The 24,558-nt window shown below is 41.6% G+C and overlaps 7 non-coding genes across 7 annotated transcripts; all 7 read left to right on the top strand.

Moving 5' to 3' along the window:
• Positions 1–9,172: 9,172 nt before the first annotated feature.
• LOC130079477 (U5 spliceosomal RNA) lies at positions 9,173–9,285 on the top strand. Its single transcript, XR_008806459.1, has one exon. It is a non-coding gene; the product is annotated as a U5 spliceosomal RNA (small nuclear RNA).
• Positions 9,286–11,002: 1,717 nt separating this feature from the next.
• Positions 11,003–11,118, top strand: LOC130079480 (U5 spliceosomal RNA). Its single transcript, XR_008806461.1, has one exon. It is a non-coding gene; the product is annotated as a U5 spliceosomal RNA (small nuclear RNA).
• Positions 11,119–11,869: 751 nt separating this feature from the next.
• Positions 11,870–11,985, top strand: LOC130079481 (U5 spliceosomal RNA). Its single transcript, XR_008806462.1, has one exon. It is a non-coding gene; the product is annotated as a U5 spliceosomal RNA (small nuclear RNA).
• Positions 11,986–12,745: 760 nt separating this feature from the next.
• On the top strand, positions 12,746–12,860 carry LOC130079482 (U5 spliceosomal RNA). Its single transcript, XR_008806463.1, has one exon. It is a non-coding gene; the product is annotated as a U5 spliceosomal RNA (small nuclear RNA).
• A 7,775-nt stretch (positions 12,861–20,635) lies between these two features.
• Positions 20,636–20,750, top strand: LOC130079483 (U5 spliceosomal RNA). The gene has a single exon (XR_008806464.1). It is a non-coding gene; the product is annotated as a U5 spliceosomal RNA (small nuclear RNA).
• Positions 20,751–21,851: 1,101 nt separating this feature from the next.
• Positions 21,852–21,967, top strand: LOC130079476 (U5 spliceosomal RNA). The gene has a single exon (XR_008806458.1). It is a non-coding gene; the product is annotated as a U5 spliceosomal RNA (small nuclear RNA).
• A 1,782-nt stretch (positions 21,968–23,749) lies between these two features.
• Positions 23,750–23,865, top strand: LOC130079478 (U5 spliceosomal RNA). Its single transcript, XR_008806460.1, has one exon. It is a non-coding gene; the product is annotated as a U5 spliceosomal RNA (small nuclear RNA).
• The last annotated feature ends 693 nt before the right edge of the window (positions 23,866–24,558 follow it).

The following is a 24,558-nucleotide window of genomic DNA, read 5'->3' as shown; positions in this document are numbered from 1 at the left end:
ATACAGGAAACCTGCAGTATTTATTTTCCTTGGTCTCCTTGTGCCTTGAGTCTAAAACAGTGTGTCATTATAGTGCTGAAACTCCAAACCTCACAAACACAGAAACGTTCCACATACGTATATGCCAGAAGTGATGCATCCTGACTTCTCCTGATGTGTGTGTGCTAAACACAGGCCTGAGTCTCCTCTGCTGGTGGCCTGAGCTCTCATCTGTCCGCTGTTCCGCAGAGGCCATAAATCCTTCAGATGAGATGAAGTCCTTGCGTTCCCTTCTAAACTGCTGCGTGAAATCTGCATGGCCGTGTTTTGACAGCCCGTGGCTTTAAATCAATGTTTTATGACGGCCAGGGAAAACGTGTCCGTGTTCCCGCCGCAGATTTATGTTCATTGGAGTCTGGAGAATATGATAATTTGGCTTGAGCAGATGTATCGAGAGATACCAAAGGGCTTCTGTGCCAAACGCTCTCATGCGCTGCACAAATGGAGTCCACATGCTGGAGAAAGACCCTGACATCTCTGTTCATATCTGTTCATCTCCTCAACATCACGTGCCTCTTCTCCTGCCTGATTAATTACACTCATGTTCAACAATATAAGGGAGGGATCAAGCCTCATAATTCATAATTCTGAGTCATACAATCATAATAGAGCTTAGAGTTGGTATAGACAACATCACTGCACACACACATGAACTTGATGCCATTGATTTCTTTCAGGAACAACTGTTTTCCGAGCGGAACAGAGCAGGATGAGTGAATGGAATTTGGTTTCCTCTATGACTGCAAATTTATTTGACTTTTTCTTCTTCTACAAAGCCAACAGTGTCATTGTTTATACATGGACTGTTATATCTGACTGTTGGCCTTATTGTAAAAATGACCAGCCTTGGGGAAAGTACATTGTTACAGTATTGGGAGTAACTCTCTCAGTTACTTTTTATGATAATGTGTTACATTACATTCTTTCGCATTACTTTTTCTCACCTGGGATGCATGGGCTTGCTTGTTTTTTAATAACAACAACAAAAAAGTTATTTTATGGCAAATGTAAAAGCTCTTTAACACCAAAAGTAAAATGAATAAGTCTTTCAGCTGCTGTTCTGAATCGCAGACGGGAAAGAAAGTTCAACACTCTTAGTTCTGCAATGCAAACCAAAAAAAAAAGAGAGAAAAAAAGAAACGTGACGTGATGTTTATCTAAAGCCATTTTGCTTATTCGTATTGGATCATCGAAGATCAACAGCAAAGACATTGGTTAATAAAGTAAGATTAAATGCATAAAGTATATTTGTGTTTTATAACATTATTGCAGGTTTGCGTATATTCGGAGTTTGCATTGTGCAGTTTTTATTCACTTTGAGGAATACTGAATCTGTTTTTGTGCAAGTGAGATGAGCAAATGACTCACTTTTCGAAGTGATCTGATTTACAAGCTTTGCTTCAATAAAATGGATTTTTTTTTTTATTCCAATAAACTTACATTGAAGGTTGAACCCAAGAAGCATCTGGAGACCAGAAGATCACTGAGACTTGAGGAGAGACTCTTTTTAGTGCAACCATCCAGATCATATTAGCAACAACACTGCAACACACAACTCTCTATCTACAACATAACACACTGAAAAACACACATATCACCTTTGCAACAACAGAAAACATGTGGTGACAAGTTTTAAATAAATACTGCTCTTTTGACCTTTCTATTTATCAAAGAATCCTGAAAAAAAATGTAGAACAGTTTCCACAAAAATATGAAGCAGCAACTGTTTTCAACATTGATAATAATCAGAAATGTTTCTTGCAGCAAATGATTAGAATGATTTCTGAAGGATCATGTGACACTGAAGACTGGAGTAATGATGCTGAAAATGCAGCTTTGATCACAGGAATAAATTACATTTTACAATGTAACCACAGAGAAACCAGTTCATTGTGATATTATTTCACAATTTGACTGTATTTCTGATCAAATAAATGCAGCCTTGGTGAGCAGAAGAGACTTCAAACCCTACTGACACCAAACTTTTGAGTGTAGTTTTTTTTTGTGGCAACTCTATTTCTCCTAAATGTTTCCATGTCCGCCTCACAGGTACTGGAGGTCATGATGTGGACACTGGACAGGCGATGGTGGTCTGGATAGCCAAACCAGTGAAACCACACTGGCATAACTCACTCTTCTAGAGCCAGAGCGTCGTCCAGGACAGGCATGAGAGCGGAGCTGAAGCCAACAAAACTAAACAGTGCTTTGGGTCATATAAGCTAGCAGATGTTCAATGGCAGACTACAGTCCAAAACATGTTGATCTTCACATTTCTACATTTATGTTTTTATACAACTTATATATGAATGATTTGCCTTTAACAACATTTCCGTGCACTGCAGCATCTCGCTCATTAGGTCGGCTTAGGAACAATGGCTCTGCGCACATATAAAGGCTAACTGAGGATTTTGAATGAGACCTATAATTATTTTCCCGAAAATGTTTCAATGAAGAAATGAGTCAGATGTATCATTTTCCCTATGATCTTCTGGCCAGCGACGCATTAGCTAATCTGTTATCTAAAGGGGTCTGAATTCTCAGAGCAGACTTTCCATCCTTTTTCACTTGATTTCCAGAAGTATCTAAACATCCCTGCGTATAGACTTTAAACATAGTGTGGTTGAGGCATTTACCAAACTCTCTTTCATCCCACATGTCTTCCCACACTGTCCAGTGCACAGAGCCACAGCATGGAAAAAGATTTGAGCAGGCCCACCCATGTCTACCTCACGCCCTTTGGCCCCGATCCTGCGAGATGAGTTTTCCTCACTCGGCTGCATGAAACTGCTTCTTCATTCTGATCCTGGTCTACTGTGTCCTGACTGAGAGGCAAGGACAGGGAAAAGTCACAATACTCAGATCATTTTCATAGTGCATATAAATTGTTTTGAGCATTTATTCCCCTGAATTCCTAAAAGGTCATTTTAAATCAAAAAAGAGAAAATAACATTATAAAACACTGACTGACGAAACAACCATTTCTAACTTTGTAGGGTTGTGGTCGTTAACTAAACTAAAACTTTTTTTTTATTATTGGTAATTGATATATATATATATAATATATATAGCCTAAATATTACATGAAAAAAAATAAAAAATGCTGCCTTGGCAACAAACTGAAAAAGTTGAAGCATTAAAACTAATCTGGAAACTGAAATAAAACTTAAACTGAAATAAAAAGATATTATATATAGGCTACAAATAATTATATTTAAAAAAATTACAAATTTAAAAAATGTCAAAGCACATAAAAAATATACAAAAAAATAAATTTAAACTAAAATGAAAACTCCTCCTGTCTTTTATGTATAATCATAAAAATGCTAAATAATATGAAAGTGTGATGTCAAATATTTAGTGCTGATTTTGTCCTGTGCATGATTTGCAAATCTGATGGAGTTGTCATGCGAAATGCCTGTTGTTTTTCATTTAAATATATTTTCTTTATTCATTTTCTAATGGCTTTGTTTATTTTCCTTCTTTCAAAAAAGCATTTTACAATTATATATATACATAAAAACATGTTTATCACAGCACAAACACTGTGCAGACTAATTTGCTTCAGGCTTCATTAGTCCACTGACAAAGGACCTTAACGATGGAAATTTCCAGCAATTTCTGACAAACATGTGACCGGAGTTGATGGAAAGATACAAGGTGAGCCTCCGTTTTACGGATTGGACTGAACACCTAATTTGAGTCGGAATTGATATTTTAATTGAAATAGAATGGTTGTTACTTTTTGAGGGCTTGTAATAGCCTACTTTAACGACAGTTAACTTACTCATGAATTATGTAGAATATAGAATAACGGGCGCTTGATAGAAATGGTTGATGGGTGAAAAGTTTGTCTGATATCATGTCAATATTCACAATCGCTATTAACAATAATATATACATTTGTTTATGTAAATCGTGTTAAACGCAGTTTGGGCTGTAGAGTGCCGTACCGTTAATTAACACTATGTGTCGCTGTAGAGATTGTGATGTGGCTGCTGGTATGTTATTCTTTCATTTAATAATATGCTGTAGTTTTTATGAATAATTTCATTTATATCTTTTATATATCAATATTTATGTCTTGATATGCCTCAAAGCTGTTCCTCAATACTTTGTCGTTTTAATTGCTGTTTCTCTGTTGATAATTCCATATCTTTTTTTAGTGAGGCAGAATTAATGGGAAAGAAAGATTTATTACAATGTGTTTTCCCTTATAATTTTCATCTGTAGGCTATAATTTCAGTTTTGTCCATATTATATCAATGGAAATACTGGGAAACGAGTAGTCTAGATGTTTGTTTGTTTTGTGGAAATTGCAGTAACTAGCAAGAGACAACTTCTCACTTTGAGCACACAAATACGTGTGTCGTTTATTTCGTATGACAAAACTAACAGCGAACCAATGGCGCTGACAAGCGTCCTACGTCATCACCCATACAGAACATTTAAAGGGACCACGATCCCTGAACAGTTATGAGGAAAAAAACGCTAAGAACAAAGTACTGCATTTATCACCAACAATGTATAGAACTACATTTAACCCAAAGGTGAATTATGTATGTCACAGTCACTACACACGTCCCCCCAGAATTCACTGTATCCGAAGAACCAAACTGTCAACGGGGAGGTGGGCGTATCAACCGACCACAACGGCTGCGCTGTACTGGAGGTTGAGGAAACCTCACTGCAGCCGGTGTCCCGCCAAGACCCGGGTGTGGGGCATGGAGTGTAGGAGGTTTAGGAGCAAGGGGTGGAGGCAGAGCAGGAGGCCGTCCGCGGCGTGGGGGCTGGGCCAGGTTGATGGGCCTGGCTACGTCCAAATGAGCCGGTTTGAGGCGGTCGATAGAAAGTCGCTCCGGTTTGCCGCCTCTGTCCACCACAAAATGTTTGTCCCCCGTCTCCAGGACCCGGAATGGGCCCTCATAGGGCGGACGTAGCGGTCCCCTGTGAGCATCGTGGCGAATGAAAACGTAGTCAGCCGTCTGAAGTCCAGCGGGGATGTGTGACTGAGGGAGGCCGTGACGTGAAGTAGGGACAGGTGCGAAAAGCCTTGCATTGTCCAGTAGAGTAGACCGCTGGAAAGTAGCAGACCAGGGAACCGTGGCACTAGGGACAAACTCCCCCGGTACCCGCAGTGGCTGTCCATAAACAAGCTCCGCGGATGAGGACTGAAGGTCCTCCTTTGGCGCAGTCCTGATGCCCAGCAACACCCATGGGAGCTTGTCGACCCAGTTGCTGTCTTTGAGGCTGGCACGCAGGGCAGCCTTCATTGACCTATGAAAACGTTCACAGAGTCCGTTAGCCTGCGGGTGATATGCGGTCGTGCGGTGGAGTTTCACTCCGAGGCTCTGTGCGACAGCGTCCCACAGCTCAGACGTGAACTGCGCGCCTCGGTCAGAGGAAATGTCCGAAGGACTGCCGAAACGGGCAACCCAGGTGCTAATAAATGCCCGTGTCATCTCGACAGATGCCATTGACGTCAAAGGCACAACCTCGGGCCAGCGGGTGGTCCTGTCAACCATGGTGAACAGATATGTGAAACCGTGAGAGGAGGGCAGAGGACCGACCAGGTCCACGTTTACATGGTCAAAACGTCTCTCCGGAACCGGGAACAAACCTAACGGGGCTTTAGTGTGGCGGTGGACTTTGGCCCGTTGGCACTCAACACAGATGTTAGCCCAATCCCTAACGTCCTTCTTGAGGCCGTGCCAAACAAACTTAGCTGCAACCAGTCTCTGTGACGCTTTCGAACCGGGGTGGGAGAGACCATGGATGGCGTCAAAAACTTGTCGTCTCCATCCCGAGGGAACGACTGGCCGAGGACTACCTGTGGAGATGTCACACAGGAGCGTGGTGCCGGCATCGCCAAAAACTACATCCTCGATCTGCAGACCTGTAGTCGAGGTCCTCAGGAGTTGCACGTCCGGGTCTGTGGCCTGAGCGGCCGCCATGCGGTTGTAATCTAAGCCCAGGTGGACTGCCCCCACCACAGCCCGTGATAAGCAGTCAGCCACGTGGTTGGTCTTACCAGCAACGTGCTGCAAGTCCGTGGTGAACTCTGAAATGTAGGACAGATGACGTTGCTGGCGGGCGGACCACGGTTCAGCCACCTTGGCCATGGCAAAAGTCAACGGCTTGTGATCCACAAACGCAGTGAAGTGTCGGCCTTCCAGCAGGGAACGGAAATGTCGGATGGCGAGGTAGAGACCCAGCAGCTCCCGGTCGAAAGTGCTGTACTTCCGCTCACAGGGGCGCATCTGACGGCTAAAGAAAGCCAGCGGCTGCCAGGCACCGCCTACCCACTGCTCGTAGACAGCACCGACAGCATAGTCTGAGGCATCCGAGGTGATGGCGATGGGGGCTGTTGGAGAAGGATGTGCCAACATGGTGGCGTTCGCTAGGGCTGCCTTAGTGGCGGCAAAAGCCCTGTCTCTACTCTCAGTCCAGTCCACAACGTGCTGTGGTTTACCTTTCAAGGCCTCGTGCAAAGGCCGCATGAGCAGAGCAGCTCGAGGAATGAAGCGGTGGTAAAAATTCACCATGCCGAGGAACTCCTGCAGGGATTTGACAGTGAGCGGGCGTGGGAACTGTGTGACTGCCTCCACCTTTGATGGGAGAGGGACCGCCCCGTCCTTAGTGACTCTGTGTCCAAGGAAGTCAATGGTGGAGAGGCCGAACTGGCACTTGGCGGGGTTGACAATCAATCCATGTTGGCTAAGCCGCTCAAAAAGGGTTTGGAGGTGCGCCAGGTGCTGAGACTTGGACGTGCTCGCTACTAGAATGTCATCCAAGTACACAAAAAGAAAAGGCAGGTCCCGCAAAACAGAGTCCATGAGGCGTTGAAAAGTTTGGGCGGCGTTTTTAAGGCCGAACGGCATACGCAGGAACTCAAACAGACCAAACGGCGTGATCACTGCCGTTTTGGGGATGTCCAGTGGATGTACCGGCACCTGATGATATCCACGAACGAGGTCGACCTTGGAAAAAATCACCTTGCCAGACAGGTGTGCTGAAAAATCCTGTATGTTCGGGACTGGGTATCGGTCAGGCGCCGTTGCCTCATTAAGCCGCCGGTAGTCGCCACACGGGCGCCAGCCGCCACCAGGTTTGGGGACGATGTGGAGGGGCGATGCCCATGGGCTGTCGGATCGGCGAACTATTCCCAGGCGTTCCATGTTCGCAAACTCAGCCTTTGCAACGGCAAGCTTGGTTGGGTCGAGGCGCCGAGCGCGGGCGTAGACGGGTGGACCAGTGGTGGCGAGATGGTGCTCCACACCATGCTTCACGGCTGATGCAGAGAAAGTGGGCTGAGTGAGGGCTGGGAAACTGGCAAGCAGACGGTGGAAATCATCAGAAGCTGAAAGCATGCTAGACAGCCGTATGGAGTCAGTCCCGCTGAGCGTGCATGTATAAGAGCAAAACGTGACAGCGTCAATCAGACGGCGATTCTTTACATCCACCAACAGTCCATGTGCACACAAAAAATCAGCGCCGAGGAGGGGAACGGCAACCTTTGCGGTAACAAAGTTCCAGCCGAAGTGCTGTCCTCCTAAACACAGTTCGATGTACCTCGTTCCATATGTGCGGATGGGGCTACCATTTGCAGCTTCCATAGGAGGGCCGTGGCTGTCGGTCACCATGTCCAAACGGGATGCAGGCAGGACGCTCCTCTGTGCTCCTGTGTCGCACAGAAAACGCCGTCCAGAGATGCTGTCGTGGATGAAAAGCAGCCTGCCTACGCGGCCGACGCTCATGGCCACTACTGAGCGCCGGCCCCGGCGTTTCCCGACCCGCCGAAACTGCATGGTGAGCGACATTTGTTAGCCTTGGTTCCAAACTTAGCATGGTAGAAACATAAGCCTGGAAGTTGTTGGGGGCCAGAAGACAACTGCCGCCGAGAAGTGGTTGCCGCGACGAAGGTGGAGTCGTCACGTGTCACCGAAGCGATGTGCGCGGGAAAAAGCGCGTCCGCACAATGTCCGTGACTCGCCAGGAAAAATTTATCAGCTTCCTCAGCCAGTCTCCGACAGTCAGTGATTGTGGTGTTGGCTAATGCAGCTCTCACTTGTGAAGGCAGCTGACGCAGGAAAAGCTGGATGAACAGAAAATCGGGTCTGTGCTCTCCCAAAAGATCCAGCATGCGGTCCATGAGCTCGGACGGTTTGCTGTCACCCAGTCCTTGAAGGGAGAAAAGCCTGCCGGCTCTCTCAGCGTCCGACAGTCCGAACGTTTTCAACAGGTGTGCTTTGAGTGCTGCATATTTCTCGTTTTCCGGAGGATTTGTTAGAAGGCTCACCACTCTGGATGCCGTTGAATTACCGAGAGCCGACACTACGTAGTAGTATTTTGTTGTATCCGCGGTGATCTCACGCAGCGCGAACTGCGCTTCAGTCTGTGCGAACCATGCAGATGCCGACGATTCCCAGAATTCGGGGAGTTTGAGGGTGACAGCGTTCGCGGTCATGGTCGTGTCGTGTCTCTGGATACGTCCAGCAGACTAATGTCGGGGTCACCAGTGTGGAAATTGCAGTAACTAGCAAGAGACAACTTCTCACTTTGAGCACACAAATACGTGTGTCGTTTATTTCGTATGACAAAACTAACAGCGAACCAATGGCGCTGACAAGCGTCCTACGTCATCACCCATACAGAACATTTAAAGGGACCACGATCCCTGAACAGTTATGAGGAAAAAAACGCTAAGAACAAAGTACTGCATTTATCACCAACAATGTATAGAACTACATTTAACCCAAAGGTGAATTATGTATGTCACAGTCACTACAGTTTTAGTGATTGAGGTGCTTTGGAATATTGATAATTTATTGTGAATTTGCAAAAGTTCGTGAAAGAGTTAGAAGAAGGCGTGATGACGAAACCGAAAGCCCACAGACAGTGCGGTTTGTTGCGTTTCATTATAACCACCATAACCATCTCCGTAATAACAAAGTACTTTTAATTTGTGGTGTTTTTGCATTGTATTACTTTACTAGGCCTATATAGGCAGTGTGTTATCAGTTTTGTTACACTATTATTTCTCACATACGCATTAATGCACTTAATGTTCGTACCGTTACTGTGAGATGTGTTCTCCCGACTCGGGTTTCTTCTCGAGCTGTTGTACCGTCAATTCACTCATGTTTTTCCTCAGATCGTATAAATCTTTCGCCTTTTACTAAAGATTTCCGTGGGGAGGAGCACAATGAGTATTATCAATTTTTTGATGTCCTGCTTAATTGCGGGGCTCTTTAATAATGTTTAAAGTCAGAATGTTGTTAGTGATTTATAAGTGGAATAGGCTGTTTTGAGTTCTGTTGATGATGTTTTATATATGTCAGATTTTATAAATTTGGGCAAAAACTTTAAAACGTATAGGCCTACTAATTCTTGAGTTAATTAAAATAACAACAACAACAAAACAATTGTTTCTCCCCGTCGGGGAATCGAACCCCGGTCTTCCGCGTGACAGGCGGAGATACTGTCCACTATACTAACGAGGAAGGGACTGAAGTACGGAGGCTGGATGTGGTACTTTTATCTTGCTTTTGTCAGTCATAGAAATGCGGAAATGTCAAATTAAAAGTACTACATTCCGGAGGTAAAATCGGTCCCTTCCTCGTTAGTATAGTGGACAGTATCTCCGCCTGTCACGCGGAAGACCGGGGTTCGATTCCCCGACGGGGAGAAAGTACATTTTTATTTCTTTGTCAATTTGATTTCAAGCTTATACATACACAAGTGGACCAGTTAAAAGTACCTAAAGAACCTCCAATAAATTATACATTTCTGTTAATAAAAACGACAGTAAACCAAACTTTTGATAGAATCATACTTGTTTTATTTATATATTAAACTTTACAAACCATTCAAAACTATTAACAACACAATTAAATGATGATGATGATAAATAACAACCCCCCCCCCCCCCAAAAAAATAGTAAAGAATTCATCTTAGTTTACCTGCCTGGCTTAAAACACGTAAGCCACGTAATTTTTCAGTAAGTATGTGTTGTAACAAAACTATTTTGTGAACTGGTTAACCATATTATGCGATTGTAATGACCCGCCACGGAAAGGGCGAAACAGCGCCATGAAATCTACATGTGGTCAAAAATATATTGCATCCGTAATGTTAAGCACTAGCCTACCATAGAAAATATATGGGGAAAGTTAAGGGACTTTTTTTTTTTTTTTTTTTTTTCAATTTGATCTCCATAATATTGAAGCTTAACGTTTCAAAAATATTTATGATTATGTTTGTCATGATCATAAAAACAGTTCTAAATTTTGATTTTTTTTTTGTTAACAAATATAAATTATACTTTGCTTACCCAGTAATGAAGGCAGCCAGCAAGTGTCCAGCATACATGCTGTTTTAAATTATATTTATTTGCATACTTTATTATTTCATAGTTTTGATTATTTTACTATAAATTAATATCAATGGCTGAAAATGCTACAAGGTTTATTGCATATCATTATTTTTTTATTGCATGTTGTATTTTCTTCATTTCATTTAGCAGACATTTTATCCATAGGTCATAGTTCAATGTGTTTACTGTTTTTTGATAATGTAAAGCCGCCTTTTTACCATGCCAGGAAATATAGACTTATATTATATATTTACAAGTAAAGCCAAAGCCGCTTTAAGGCAATAATATGCCGTAAGAAGACGACCTATGGTAAAGCGACCTGATTCCGTGAGCGATGACGAACCCGGAAGTAAACCCTCTTACCCACAATGCAATGGAGTACTATACATTTCATTAAGTGTTTTTTTTTATTTTATTAACCCATACACTCTTGTTTGTTATACAATTTAGTTGCATAATCGTTTTTAACATTATAATACGTTGTGCTGTAACATAATATTTGCAATGTTCATGTCTGTCATATTGTCACCGTTCGTGTGAAACGTGTTTCCGTCAGTCGGGTCCGTGCTGGTGCGCCAGGAATCTTTAGTACACTCATGTTTCTCTTCAGATCGTATAAATCTTTCGCCTTTTACTAAAGATTTCCGTGGGGAGGAACACAATGAGTATAAACTAATTTTTTGATGCCCTGCTTAATTGCGGGGCTTCCTATACTTGTTGAATATAAGAAATTAAGTACCTTGTGCCGGGATCATGATTGCACTGTAAAACATGTTTCTTTATTTCGTGTAAGTCGCATGTGGAATAGTACCTTTTAGTAACTTAATGTTATGGTGATAAAACTTTAATGTCTAGAAATCGTATGTTTTAAGTGCTCGCGCGTTGGGTTTCGCTGGTTTGGAAGCGTGACTGTACTGAAAAGTACAAGTCCTGTTTCGTTTCAGGATGGCAGTTTCGTTTCAGGTGTAAAGTGGACACGATATTTTAGGCTGGTGAAATAATCCCTCCGATTGCGAAACATATTGTGCTCTCTTTGTCTCAACACACAATATAGAAACAAGAATTTATGCTGTGCTCATAAATGTCTGTCCGTCACTTGTCCAAAAGTGCTCGTCACTTTCAGTTTGGTGTTTTCGTTAGTTTCCATAATGTTAGAATTTAAAAGAGAACTTTTTGTGTTCCACTCACTGATGTAAGAAGACAACGCCCTCTGTTGGTGTGTGTCAGTTCAACAGGGATCATAAAGTATGTGGTAATTATATATATATATATATATTTTATGTTCACATTTAAAATAAAAAAGAGCAGATCGGATGAGTCACTTTATAGAAAATGTACAAACTATCCAGTCTCACAACAAATAATCTATGTTAAATGTTAAACACGGTGTCCGTCACCGTTCTCGTGAAGTGTGTTCCTTACAGTCGGGTCCGTGCTGGTGCAGTGAGGAAATTAGTACACTCATGTTTCTCTTCAGATCGTATAAATCTTTCGCCTTTTACTAAAGATTTCCGTGGGGAGGAACACAATGAGTATAAACTAATTTTTTGATGCCCTGCCAAACGGCGGGGCTTACTTGCTGTGTACAATGTCAGAATCTCTTTTAAACCTGATCTTTATTCGTTATTCACATGTGAGGAATGCGTTCCTATGTTAACTAAATGTTAATGTTTAATGTGTACTAGATTTAATATCTTGCGATATTACATCAAAATGACATTTAGACGACTAATAACCTATAAAACATTAAAGGCTATAGTCATCAAGCAATTATTCAAGACAACCAATAAAGTAACAAAAGACAATGAACTAATAAAACAAACATTTTTAATATATAAAGTAGGCCTACCAGCAAAATAATACAAAAGTAGACTATTAGCTGAGGTAAACATTCAGAAATTAAAAAGACATTCAAGTGTAAAATAAAACAGCCTAAATTTCTCATTATCTTCATAAAAAATTAAAATAATATGCTACTGTATAATATATTATTAAATAATAAAGCTAATAAATGTATCCTTCAAGAGCAGTGAGTTGTATATTCGCATTTGTTTGACAGTAGTGTTATCTTAAACATTTCACAACAGAACTTTAGAAGTACTTTAATTAAACTGGCCTGTGTCAGTTTAACAAGGATCCTAAAGTGTTTTTTTTTTTCATCTAGAAATCACGTTTTTTTTTTAAAAAGAGCAGACCGTCACAAAAGAGAAGAGTCACTTAGTCTGACACAACAAATAATCTGTTTAATGTTGAACACACACGGTGTCCGTCACCGTTCTCGTGAAGTGTGTTCCTTACACTCGGGTCCGTGCTGGTGCCATAAGGAAACTAGTACACTCATGTTTCTCTTCAGATCGTATAAATCTTTCGCCTTTTACTAAAGATTTCCGTGGGGAGGAACACAATGAGTATAAACTAATTTTTTGATGCCCTGCTTAACGGCGGGGTTTCCTTACAGTGTTTAATGTCAGATCACATGAACAACTTAATGTGTTAATTCGTGTTATCTACACGTGGTTCGTTTAACATTGGAACGAGCTTTCGTTCACAAAATGTAAATGGTATATTGATTGATTTAAACACTTTCGACTTCTGGGTTCTCACGTTTTCCTCTCATATCAAATATGGGATAAGATACATATGGGCATATAAATAGCATAATAAATTAAGTTTTTGCTTATTTTATATACACAAAGTCGATATAAATATTACATCAAAATTGCATTAAGTGATTAATAGCTTCTTATGAAACATGAAAGTCATCAAGAAATAAAAATAATTTCCACAAAATTCAACTAATGAAATGACAAAAGACTTTTATTTATATAAAAGTATAAAATGTAGGCCTATAAAAATATAAAATGTAGGCATATAGAATTAATTTCCAGTCCGTTCCCGTCTTTAAAATGTCAGTTTCACATCAATTCTAAATCAAACATCTTAAAGACATTTTCTAAATTAAGATAATATGCTACTGCATGATATTTTATTTAATAATAAAGTTATTGTCTTTCTGTACAACAACATCAACCATCAGAGCAAACCGAACAAAATCGATGAAAAATAAATTTTTAGTATGAAACAAATTATCTGCGAAATCAGTTACAAGTAAACTGTGCTGCGGATATTCTGTATCATTGCAACGAAACGTCTCAACGGAAAAAACGCTGCGCTGCCAAAACGCTCTCAAGCGCTCACAGCTAGGCGTTTTCAGCAGAGCGTCTAGCGTTTTCAGCTGGCTAAAAACGCTTTGGTGGACACACGGCCTTAGGGCAGGGGTCTCAACTCTCAAACTCAACTTACCTGGGGGCCGCTGGAGGTAGAGTCTGGGTCAGGCTGGGCCGCATCAAGTATTCCAAAAAAGGAGCACAACTGATCCAATCTTCTCAATCTTTATTATTAACGTTTATTCTGAACTGTTCCTCTGAATTTGAACATTCCTTTCTGAATCTGAACATGAATGGTTCTTCATGAGGTGTCCTTCTGAACATGAACGGTTCTTCAGAACATGAACGGTTCTTCAGAACATAGGCTTCTGCCTACTCCTTGCTGCCAGAGAACTGGCAGCGCTTCCTCTCACACAGCTGAGACACATTTGGCTTGAGGGAGGAAACAGTTGAAACCCTCAGTATGGCTTGAAGATGCTCATCAGTAAGTCTGGACCTGTACTTTGACTTATTGAAGTTCATGGTGGAGAATAGCTTTTTACATAGATATGTGGTCCCAAAAAGGCACATGGTCCGCTTGAACATTCTGGAGAGCTCAGGGAAGGTGGGTGGCAGCTCTCTCAAAAAAATGTCCAAGCTTGTCTGCATTTCCACTCACCTCCCTGAACTTGGCTTTGAGTTCAGAATTGCACTGCAGGTCAATGAGCTCCATTTGAAGTACAGGAGGACTATCTTGCACATCGAAGGAGAAGGGGTCAGCAAAAATGTGGGGGAAAAAAGTGGCTCTGTGTGTCTTGAAGTCTGCAAACCTGCGATCAAATTCCTCCTGTAGCTTCATAATGGCATCAGCATACTTCTCACCACTGAATGGTGTGCCCACATCCACAAGTGCCTTGCATGCTAGGAAATGGCAGAGGTTTGTCTGAGAGAGCTGGGCTTTCCATAACACAAGTTTTGTGGAGAATGCCCTCACATTGTCATAGGCAGCACTGACAAGCTGCCCCTGGCCTTGCAACTTCTTGTTCAGTACATTCAGCTCCTGTGTGATGTCAACAAGAAAAGCTAAGTCCATGAGCCATTTGGGGTCCTTTAACACAGGAAAAGCCATCCCATCCTTCTCCATGAAGGCTTTCACTTCTGCTCTCAGCTCAAAAAACCTCTTCAAGACGTTTCCCCTACTGAGCCAACGCACCTCGGTGAAGTAGAGCACATCCTCATGACTCTATTTCCTCCAAAAAGGCGCGGAACTGCCGGTGCTTTAAGCCCCTAGATCTGATATGGTTGATGCATTTCACAACAACAGACATCACATTGTCAAACCTCAGGCATTTGCTGCAAAGAGCCTGCTGATGGATAATGCAGTGCAGAGCAATGGCCTTCTCCACATTCTCCTCTTCCAGTTTTCTTTGAACAAGTGCTACCAGTCCATTTTTCCTTCCTGTCATTGATGGCGCACCGTCGGTCGTTATTCCAGTAAACCTCTTCCATGGCAAACCTGCATCTTCAATAGCACCACACAGCTGGCGTAATATCTCCTGAGTGCTGGTCTGACCATGCATTGGAATCACAGCGAGCAACTCCTCGATCACTTCAAAATTGCCGTCAACACCACGGACATATATTGCGAGCTGCGCGGTGTCAGTGTCTGTGCTCTCATCAAGAGCGACTGAGTATGCACAAAAACGTTTGACTTTCTCACGCAGCTGATCATAAATGTTTTCTGAAAGGTCAGAAATGCACTCTGCCACTGTGTTAGCTGAAAGGCTGATGTTGCTAAACTGACCCTTCTTTTCCGGACAGACTTTACTTGCAGCTAGTAACATGCACTTTTTGATGAACTCGCCTCCCTTGAACGGCTTACCGGCCTTCGCAATCATCTCACTCACCACGTAGCTAGCTTCGACGGCTGCTTCATTCTCTTTCTTTGCTTTCTTGAATAAATCTTGTTGCCTCAATAGACATTTTTTTAAGATTGGCGACCCGGTTCTTTCTCTCATCTCCATGGTATTTTGTATACTCCTCAGCATGTCTAGTTGAGTAATGACGTCTGATGTTATATTCCTTGTACACCGCAACTTTCTCTGTGCATATGAGACACGTAGGGGTATTAAAAAAATATTCCGTCTCCCACTTTTCCTGAAATTGCCTGTGCTCTTCGCCAACCTTTCTCTTCACGGCACGTTTTGAGAGAGACATGACTGGAACTGGGTGATGGCATATATTTTCTGTCTACTTCTGACTAATGTGACTAATGTTAATACTTCCCCAGTATGTTTGTACTTCGCGGTTGTCTATGACAACTATTGACAACAAACCCGCTGTAAGCTGTCACGAGACTATCTATGGTAGCCCATAAGGGATACATTTATTTTTTTTAAATGCGGCACACGCAACAACGGGCCGCACTAACATTAAACTTTTATGTCAAGTAGGGGGCCACAAAATATTTAGGCCCGCGAGTTTGAGACCACTGCCTTAGGGGCTTTTGCACCGCAGGAACCTTTTCATAGTTCCTAGAACTATTGGCTGAAGTACCCAAATTTTAGTGTGTTCACAACGCAGGAACTAGGAACGATTTTAGTTCTAGGGCTGCGTTCCAGCTTCTATATAAATAAAAGCCCTAAGCACTTCCCTCGGGGGAATCCCTGCCGCCATTTTGAAGTGCGTCCTACTTCGTGAAGTGGACGAGGGAAGTTTATATGGACAGACCCTCTTTCCCTCGATTTTGACAGGGGGAGCGAGTCTACTTCATATGTACACTTCAGGCAGCTCCATATACCACAATGCAACACAATTGTGACGTCACCACATGTGTAAATTTGCCCCACCACAACTCTGATATATATATATATATATATATATAAAAAAAATTAAACCAATCAAAAACACCTATATACATATAAAATGCTGCATTAAACAATTTTGTAAGGGAAAAAATAAATAAACCCCATAGTGGATTCTAAATGATCAAGGGCGTAGCATGTTCCAATTCAGCCTATTCCAAAGTTCCGCCAGTAGTGGGCACTCATGCAACGTAAGCAATGACGTACATCCGAGTGAACGAGACTGAGGGAAGTTAACGAGTGAAGGGCATGACAATTTTGGACTGGAACGCAGCCTAGGAACTCCATTTTGAGGAACGAATTTAGCTCCTACTTCAGAGTAGGAGAAAATCCAACACAACTTTGAGGGGACCAAGCGAAACATGATTACGTATTTCTGCTCAGCTAGCAACACTGGACATCAACCACACTGCATATGCCAATAACTTTTCATTACTGTCTACTTTCTATGTATAACAGTTCTATCTAATAATGTATTAGACCACACTGTTATGGCGCTTTTCCACTGCATAGTACGGTACGGTTCGGTTCGGTACGGCACGCTTTGGCGCTTTTCCACTGCATAGTACGGTACGGTTCGGTTCGGTACGGCTCACTTGTGGTGCTTTTCCACTGCATGGTCCGGTACGGTACGGCTCGCTTCGGCTCGCTTTAAATGGTACCTGGTCTGGTGAGGTTCCAAGCGTACCGTACCGGTACTAAAATGTGACGTAAAAACACTGCAGATCACTGATTGGTCAGACAGAATCGTCACTACCAGCGTCATTGGACACTAAACCCGCTCGATTTAAATAACCAGTAGACAACAGCCAACGCGGTAGCATCTGTTTTTTAAACTTTAAAAACAAATGGCTGAATCGTGGTCAGTGGACGAGGTGCAGACGTTCCTCTCGTTGGTTGCCGAGGAGCGGATCCAGCGAGAGCTGGATGGGGCAAAACGGAATGAAAAAGTGTTCCAAGAAGTAGCTCAGCTCTTAGCCGCACACGGCTATCACCGGACCTACAAGTGTAGGGACAAAATAACGATCAGTCCCACCCACTTTGAAAAGGTACTAACTGCGGTGGAAAAGCAATCGAGCTAAAGCGAACCGAACCGTGCCGTACCGAGTCGAGTCGTACCACGCAGTGGAAAAGCGAAGCGAGCCGAACCGTTCCGCGCCGAGTCGAACCGTACCGAGCCGAACCGAGCCGAACCGAGCCGTACCAGCAGTGGAAAAGCGCCATTAGACAGATCGTAAACTAATGAACACGGAGAATGCGAGCACTGTGTGGCTCTGGCTGGCGTTCTCTGCGCCGTCAAAATAAAGGTCCGCTGCGCCGTCAAAATAAAAGTCACAACAACAAGCGCGGCTTACGTCACTTTAGAGTTCCTACTGGTGGTGCGAATGCAACCAGGAAAACGTTCCTAGGGGATCCGTTAGTTCTCGGGGAACCTACCCCGGTGGCTAGTTCCTAGAACTACCTGGTGCGAAAGACCCCCCTTGTGACACACACCAACTGCAAAAAGATGAGGACTTTAATCGTTCGGGCGGCGCACACCGGTATACATTAATGAGATGTACCGGCATCCCATCACATTGACATCCCTACACTGACTACACTAACCTGTCTTGATAAAGAACATTTTGAAAGACTGGTTAAGTCGTTTTCCTGGCCTCCCTCTCCTTCTTTTCATGACGTTACTGGTACCCAGATTTTTTCCCCGAAATTTTCAGTCAGTCTCATTTCCACTGTAACTTTTCAACTGGGCTGCGTTCAGCCCCAACAAAACGCTGCACAACGTTTTTTAAAACAGAAACGGTGATACGTTGAACACACTGTTCTGATGACGCAAGAGTTGCAACTATGGCAGCTGAGAAAGGCCATTCTTTGTGTTCTTTGAAGAATTTTCGGAGCCTGATAAGTCGGTATAAATATGTGTTTAATACTACAAAATATGCCTGATGTTACAGTTACTGCACTTGCCGCCCAGAACACAATAAAACATCCCAATCGAGTGAAGGGATTTGTGGAAACTGAAATGGAAGCACACATCTTACCTAATTCAGACTAAAACACATATATTTAGCCTCACATACTGACTTTATTTGTAGTTCATACTGTTTTAATACCCTGTATTTTCTTTCTCGTTTTTAGGAAAAGCACTTAATTACCATTGTTTATTTCTATACCAAATGTCATAGACTTGCAATGAAGCTAAAAATATAAACAACTACATCATTATGTTGAAATCCTATATTTTTACACTAAAACTTGTGACAAACATGTCTTCTAATATCCTCAGTTGTTGCGTATGCCGAGCTGCATCGAACACATTCGTATAATTACTTTCCTTGAACCCATTGTGCCAGTTCACTTTAATACCGCGTGCTTTATATACATGTTGCTGCTGATTGGACTGCAGTTCTGACACACCCACCAAACAAGAGAAAACGTATCTCAAACCCTGTTGCACACCGGTGCACACCGTTTCTGTTCTCGGAGCAGAATTGGTTCTGTTTTCGGAGCAGCCTCAACTCTGGTTGGTTCTGCTCTTGGAGCAGCCTCAACTCTGGTTGGTTTGGTTCTGTTCTCGGAGCAGCCTCAACTCTGGTTGGTTCTGTTCTGTTCTCGGAGCAGCCTCAACTCTGGTTGGTTTGGTTCTGCTCTCGGAGCAGCCTCAACTCTGGTTGGTTCTGTTCTGTTCTCGGAGCAGCCTCAACTCTGGTTGGTTCTGTTCTGTTCTCGGAGCAGCCTCAACTCTGGTTGGTTTGGTTCTGCTCTCGGAGCAGCCTCAACTCTGGTTGGTTTGGTTCTGTTCTCGGAGCAGCCTCAACTTTGGTTGGTTCTGTTCTGTTCTCGGAGCAGCCTCAACTCTGGTTGGTTTGGTTCTGTTCTCGGAGCAGCCTCAACTCTGGTTGGTTCTGTTCTGTTCTCGGAGCAGCCTCAACTCATGGTTGGTTCTGTTCTGTTCTCGGAGCAGCCTCAACTCTGGTTGGTTTGGTTCTGTTCTCGGAGCAGCCTCAACTCTGGTTGGTTCTGTTCTGTTCTCGGAGCAGCCTCAACTCATGGTTGGTTCTGTTCTGTTCTCGGAGCAGCCTCAACTCTGGTTGGTTTGGTTCTGTTCTCGGAGCAGCCTCAACTCTGGTTGGTTCTGTTCTGTTCTCGGAGCAGCCTCAACTCTGGTTGGTTCTGTTCTGTTCTCGGAGCAGCCTCAACTCTTGTTGGTTTGGTTCTGCTCTCGGAGCAGCCTCAACTCTGGTTGGTTTGGTTCTGCTCTCGGAGCAGCCTCAACTCTGGTTGGTTTGGTTCTGTTCTCGGAGCAGCCTCAACTCTGGTTGGTTTGGTTCTGCTCTTGGAGCAGCCTCAACTCTGGTTGGTTCTGCTCTTGGAGCAGCCTCAACTCTGGTTGGTTTGGTTCTGTTCTCGGAGCAGCTTCAACTCTGATTGGTTCTGTTCTCGGAGGAGCCTCAACTCTGATTGGTTCTGTTCTCGGAGCAGCCTCAACTCTGATTGGTTCTGTTCTCGGAGCAGCCTCAACTCTGATTGGTTCTGTTCTTGGAGCAGCCTCAACTCTGATTGGTTCTGTTCTTGGAGCAGCCTCAACTCTGATTGGTTCTATTCTTGGAGCAACCTCAACTCTGATTGGTTCTGTTCACTAGCAGGGGCGTGACTTGCGATTTTATTGGGTCCCATGTCCGTTTGCCGCTGACTGAGCTGAAATAATTATGCAAGAATGAGGGCAGAGACAGGAGATATTTGGAAAACTTCTTTAACTAAATCACGTTTTTGTGATTTTCGTTCAGATTTCTCATTGTCTTCATTTTTGTTGAAGATAATATGCTACTGCATAATATTTTATTAAATGATGATAATAATAATAATAAATGTATCCTTCAAGAGCAGTGAGTTGTATGTTCGCGTTTTCTTGACAGTATCTTAAACGTTTCACAATAGAACGTTAGAAGCTGTTCTCTTTTGGTCTGTGTCAGTTTAACAGGGATCATAAAGTTTTTTTTTTTATAATCTAGAAATCATTTTTAAAATAAAAAAAGTGAAGACCAGATGAGTCACTTTCATAGGTAACTTTATTATCAAATGAAAAGGTACTAACTATCCAGTCTCACAACAAATAATATAGGCTACGTTAAATGTGGAACATGGTGTCCGTCACCGTTCTCGTGAAGTGTGTTCCTTACAGTCGGGTCCGTGCTGGTGCAGTGAGGAAATTAGTACACTCATGTTTCTCTTCAGATCGTATAAATCTTTCGCCTTTTACTAAAGATTTCCGTGGGGAGGAACACAATGAGTATAAACTAATTTTTTGTTGCCCTGCATTACTGCATGGGCTCTCAATTGTGTTGAAATAATAGATATTGATGATCCAAAACTGCGGTTCAAATTCGATCTTATGCACTTACCATTTCACTAACTAATTCTGAACTAATACACTACGCTATTCCATTTCGTATTATAAACACCGTGAGTAGAAATGACTGAACATTTCTAAAGAGATAAAGTGACATTTTCAGTCAGTCTCATTTTCACTGTAACTTTTCAACCGTCCTTTGAGCAGCCTCAACTCTGATTGGTTCTGTTCTTGGAGCAGCCTCAACTCTCTCTGATTGGTTCTTTTCACTAGCAGAGGCGGGACTTGTGATTTTATTGGGTCCCTTGTCTGTTTGCCGTTGACTGAGCTGAAATAATTATGGGAGAATTATGGCAGAGACAGGAAATATTTGGAAAACGTATTTAACTAAATTGCATGGTTATTGTGGTTTTCATTCAACTCTCATAGAAGCTAACGCTGTAGTATACTATATTGATCCATAAGAGTAGGGGAATATAGGAAAACTACCTGATTTAGTGGGCCCCCTGGGTGGTTGAGGCCCCTTTATTTGTCACCACTAATGACGGTGCTGATCAGGTCCTGCGTTTGGTTTCAGGATAGCGGTTTCGTCTTGGGTGTAAAGTGGACACGATCTTTAAGCTTTAATACCTCCGATTGCGATTTTTTTTATCTCAACACACACTCAATAAAGAAACAAGAAGGTATGCTGTACTCAAATGTCTGTCTGTCACTTGTCCAGAAGTGCTTCTCACTTTCAGTTTGATGTTTTTGTTAGTTTCTAAGAAGAATTAGATCATTAGAAGAGAACTGTTCCCTTTGTGTTCCACTCACTGATGGAAGAACACAACGCCCTCTGTTGGTCTGTGTCAGTTCAACAGGAATCATAAAGTGTGATTTTATTTTATTATTTTTTTATCTCACGTTTAAAATTAAAAAGAGCAGATCGGACGAGTCACTTCATTATCATATGAAAACTATCTAACTATCCAGTCTCGCAACAAATAATCTGTTAATGTTGAACACACACGGTCTCGGTCACCGTTCTCGTGAAGTGTGTTCCTTACATTCGGGTGCGTGCTGGTGCAGTGGGGAAGCTAGTACACTCATGTTTCTCTTCAGATCGTATAAATCTTTCGCCTTTTACTAAAGATTTCCGTGGGGAGGAACACAATGAGTATAAATTAATTTTTTGATGCCCTGCTTTACGGCGGGGCTTCCTTAAAATGTTTAATGTCAGATCACATGGAAAACGCAAAATAATTATTAATGTAATTCACGTGAATCGATCGTGCGCTTTCGCTTACAAATGTAGTTAATGGTATTGATTTAATTTTTGCGATCGTGTTCGAGGAATTCTGGGCCTTCACCGCCCTCCACTCATATCAAATACGGCATAAGATATGTGCATATAAATAGCATAATATATGCTGTTTTTGCTTATTTTATATAAATTTATATACAAAGTTGATATAAATATTACATAAAAATTGCAGTGATTAATAACTTATGAAATATTAAAGTCATCAAGAAATTATTCAAGACTAGGGCTGGGCATTGACACAAATTTCACAATTCGATTCGATTTCGATTCACAAGCTTTCGATTCAATATTGATTATTTTGGATATCAGGTAGGCTACAATACATGGCAAATTTTCTCAAGGAAAACAAATCTCTTAACTAATGCTGTAAACTGGGAGTCAGTTGTAGCCTACTAGGCTTGCCTAGGCTACTATACTATTGAAGGTAAAATGTAACTGATTTGTAGCTATACAAACACTTAAATTACACTTATTTATTTTTATAATAAGAAAGTTATATGAAATATAAACATTTATATGGTGGCTGTCATAAAAACTTGCCAGATTTATTCAAACATGCATTAAATATTGAAGAACATCTACAATTATAATATGGTGCATATATTTAGCAAAATGCTAAAGTTAATTATAGAGTTATTTTTTTTAGCTGACTAACGAGTTTATGGTCACATATGTTTTTTCTGAGGTAAATGTGACGTTACATGACATTGTTTACAAGCTGTTTTACTAACCGTCTTTCCACAGTTGAAACACTGATTGAGCGATTCCATGTGACATGATACGGATTTCGATAAGTTGTAATCTATCTTTTAACACACTTTCAGATGCTCATTCGTGTTTATTTCGCGCTGTAACTGGTATTATTAAGGCAGAAGGCAATTACTAATAATATTATTAAGGCAAATATTAAGGCAATTAGCCTACTAATAATACCAGCGCTGGCTGCGCTGCTGCTTCTCATGAGCTGAGCTGCGCCCGAGCGATCTCACGCCATAGCGCCTACGGTATGTTTTTGAATTTCGCAATAAAACGGACGTAATTTGAGACTTTATTTAGTATCAGTACTGTAGTAACTAAGCACAAAGATTATTGCGATTTATTGGATGGGATGCGCGCTGCAATGTTCCATTCATTCATCAAATGAAAACAGGATGACTAATAGATTCTTGAGATTTAAGAATCTCGGTTCGTAAAAATGAGAATCGATTAATATCGAGAAATCGATATTTTTACCCAGCCCTATTTAAGACAAACTAATAAAATGTCAAAAGACAAGAAATTAATAAACTATTAGAATATAATTGTATATATAAAATGTAGGCCTATACAATTTAGTTCCCAGATAGGCTAACTTACATCTCCAAAATGTCTTATAACTTTGTCTGGAAAGCATCTGCTGTGTAAACATCTGATACACGTCTTTAAACAGTCAGTTTCACATCAATTTTAAATCAAACATCTTAAAGACATTTTCTTAATGAAGATAATATGCGACCGCATAATATTTTAAATACAGCTAATAAATATCCTTCAAGACGAGCAGTGAGTTCTATGCGCGTTTTATCCGCGTTTTATCTTGGGCAGGACTGTAAAAAAAAGGTAACGGTGTCCGTCACCGTTCTCGTGAAGTGTGTTCCTTACACTCGGGTGCGTGCTGGTGCAGTGAGGAAACTAGTACACTCATGTTTCTCTTCAGATCGTATAAATCTTTCGCCTTTTACTAAAGATTTCCGTGGGGAGGAACACAATGAGTATAAACTAATTTTTTGATGCCATGCTGAACGGCGGGGCTTCTTATTACTGTTTAAAGTCAGATCACTTGGATAACCAAATATATATATATATTAAAATAATGTCATCGTGCATTGAACGCTACACAATATGTTATTGTAATGGTATGATTGATTTTAAATCTTGCGATCGTATGCAGGGGGATTCTGGGCCCTCACTTTCCACTCACATCAAATAGAATACGGTAGAAGATATGGGCATAAATAATGCTTTTGCTTATTTTATATAGATTTATATACAAAGTTGACATAAATATTACATCAAAATGGCATTAAGTGACTAATAACTTCTTATGAAACATTGCTAACTTAAGTTGGGCTAAAGTCTTTAAGCAATTATTCAAGACAAACTAATAACAAAAGACAAGAAATTAATAAACTAATAAGATGTAAAAAATAATTATATAAAAAGTAGGGCAACCAGCAATATAATAGTCTATCAAATGTAGGTTATTTCCAGCTATATAACAGCTGAGGTAAACAAGTGTAAAATAAAACTGCCTACATTTCTCATTGTCTTCATTTTTTATGAATATTTTATTATAATAACGCTAATAAATGTATCATTCAAGAGCAGTGAGTTGTGTGTTCGCGTTTTCTTGACAGTATCTTAAACATTTTACAATGTTAGAAGACGTTCTCTTTTGATCTGTGTCAGTTTAACAGGGATCATAAGTGTGATTTTTTTTTTTATT

Source organism: Rhinichthys klamathensis, unplaced genomic scaffold, assembly GCF_029890125.1.
Source record: "Rhinichthys klamathensis goyatoka isolate OS25496 unplaced genomic scaffold, OSU_Roscu_1.1 h1tg001078l_1, whole genome shotgun sequence".
Lineage (NCBI taxonomy): Eukaryota > Metazoa > Chordata > Actinopteri > Cypriniformes > Leuciscidae > Rhinichthys > Rhinichthys klamathensis.
The sequence above is the reverse complement of the archived record's forward strand: the minus strand, read 5'-3'. Positions and strand labels throughout refer to the sequence as shown.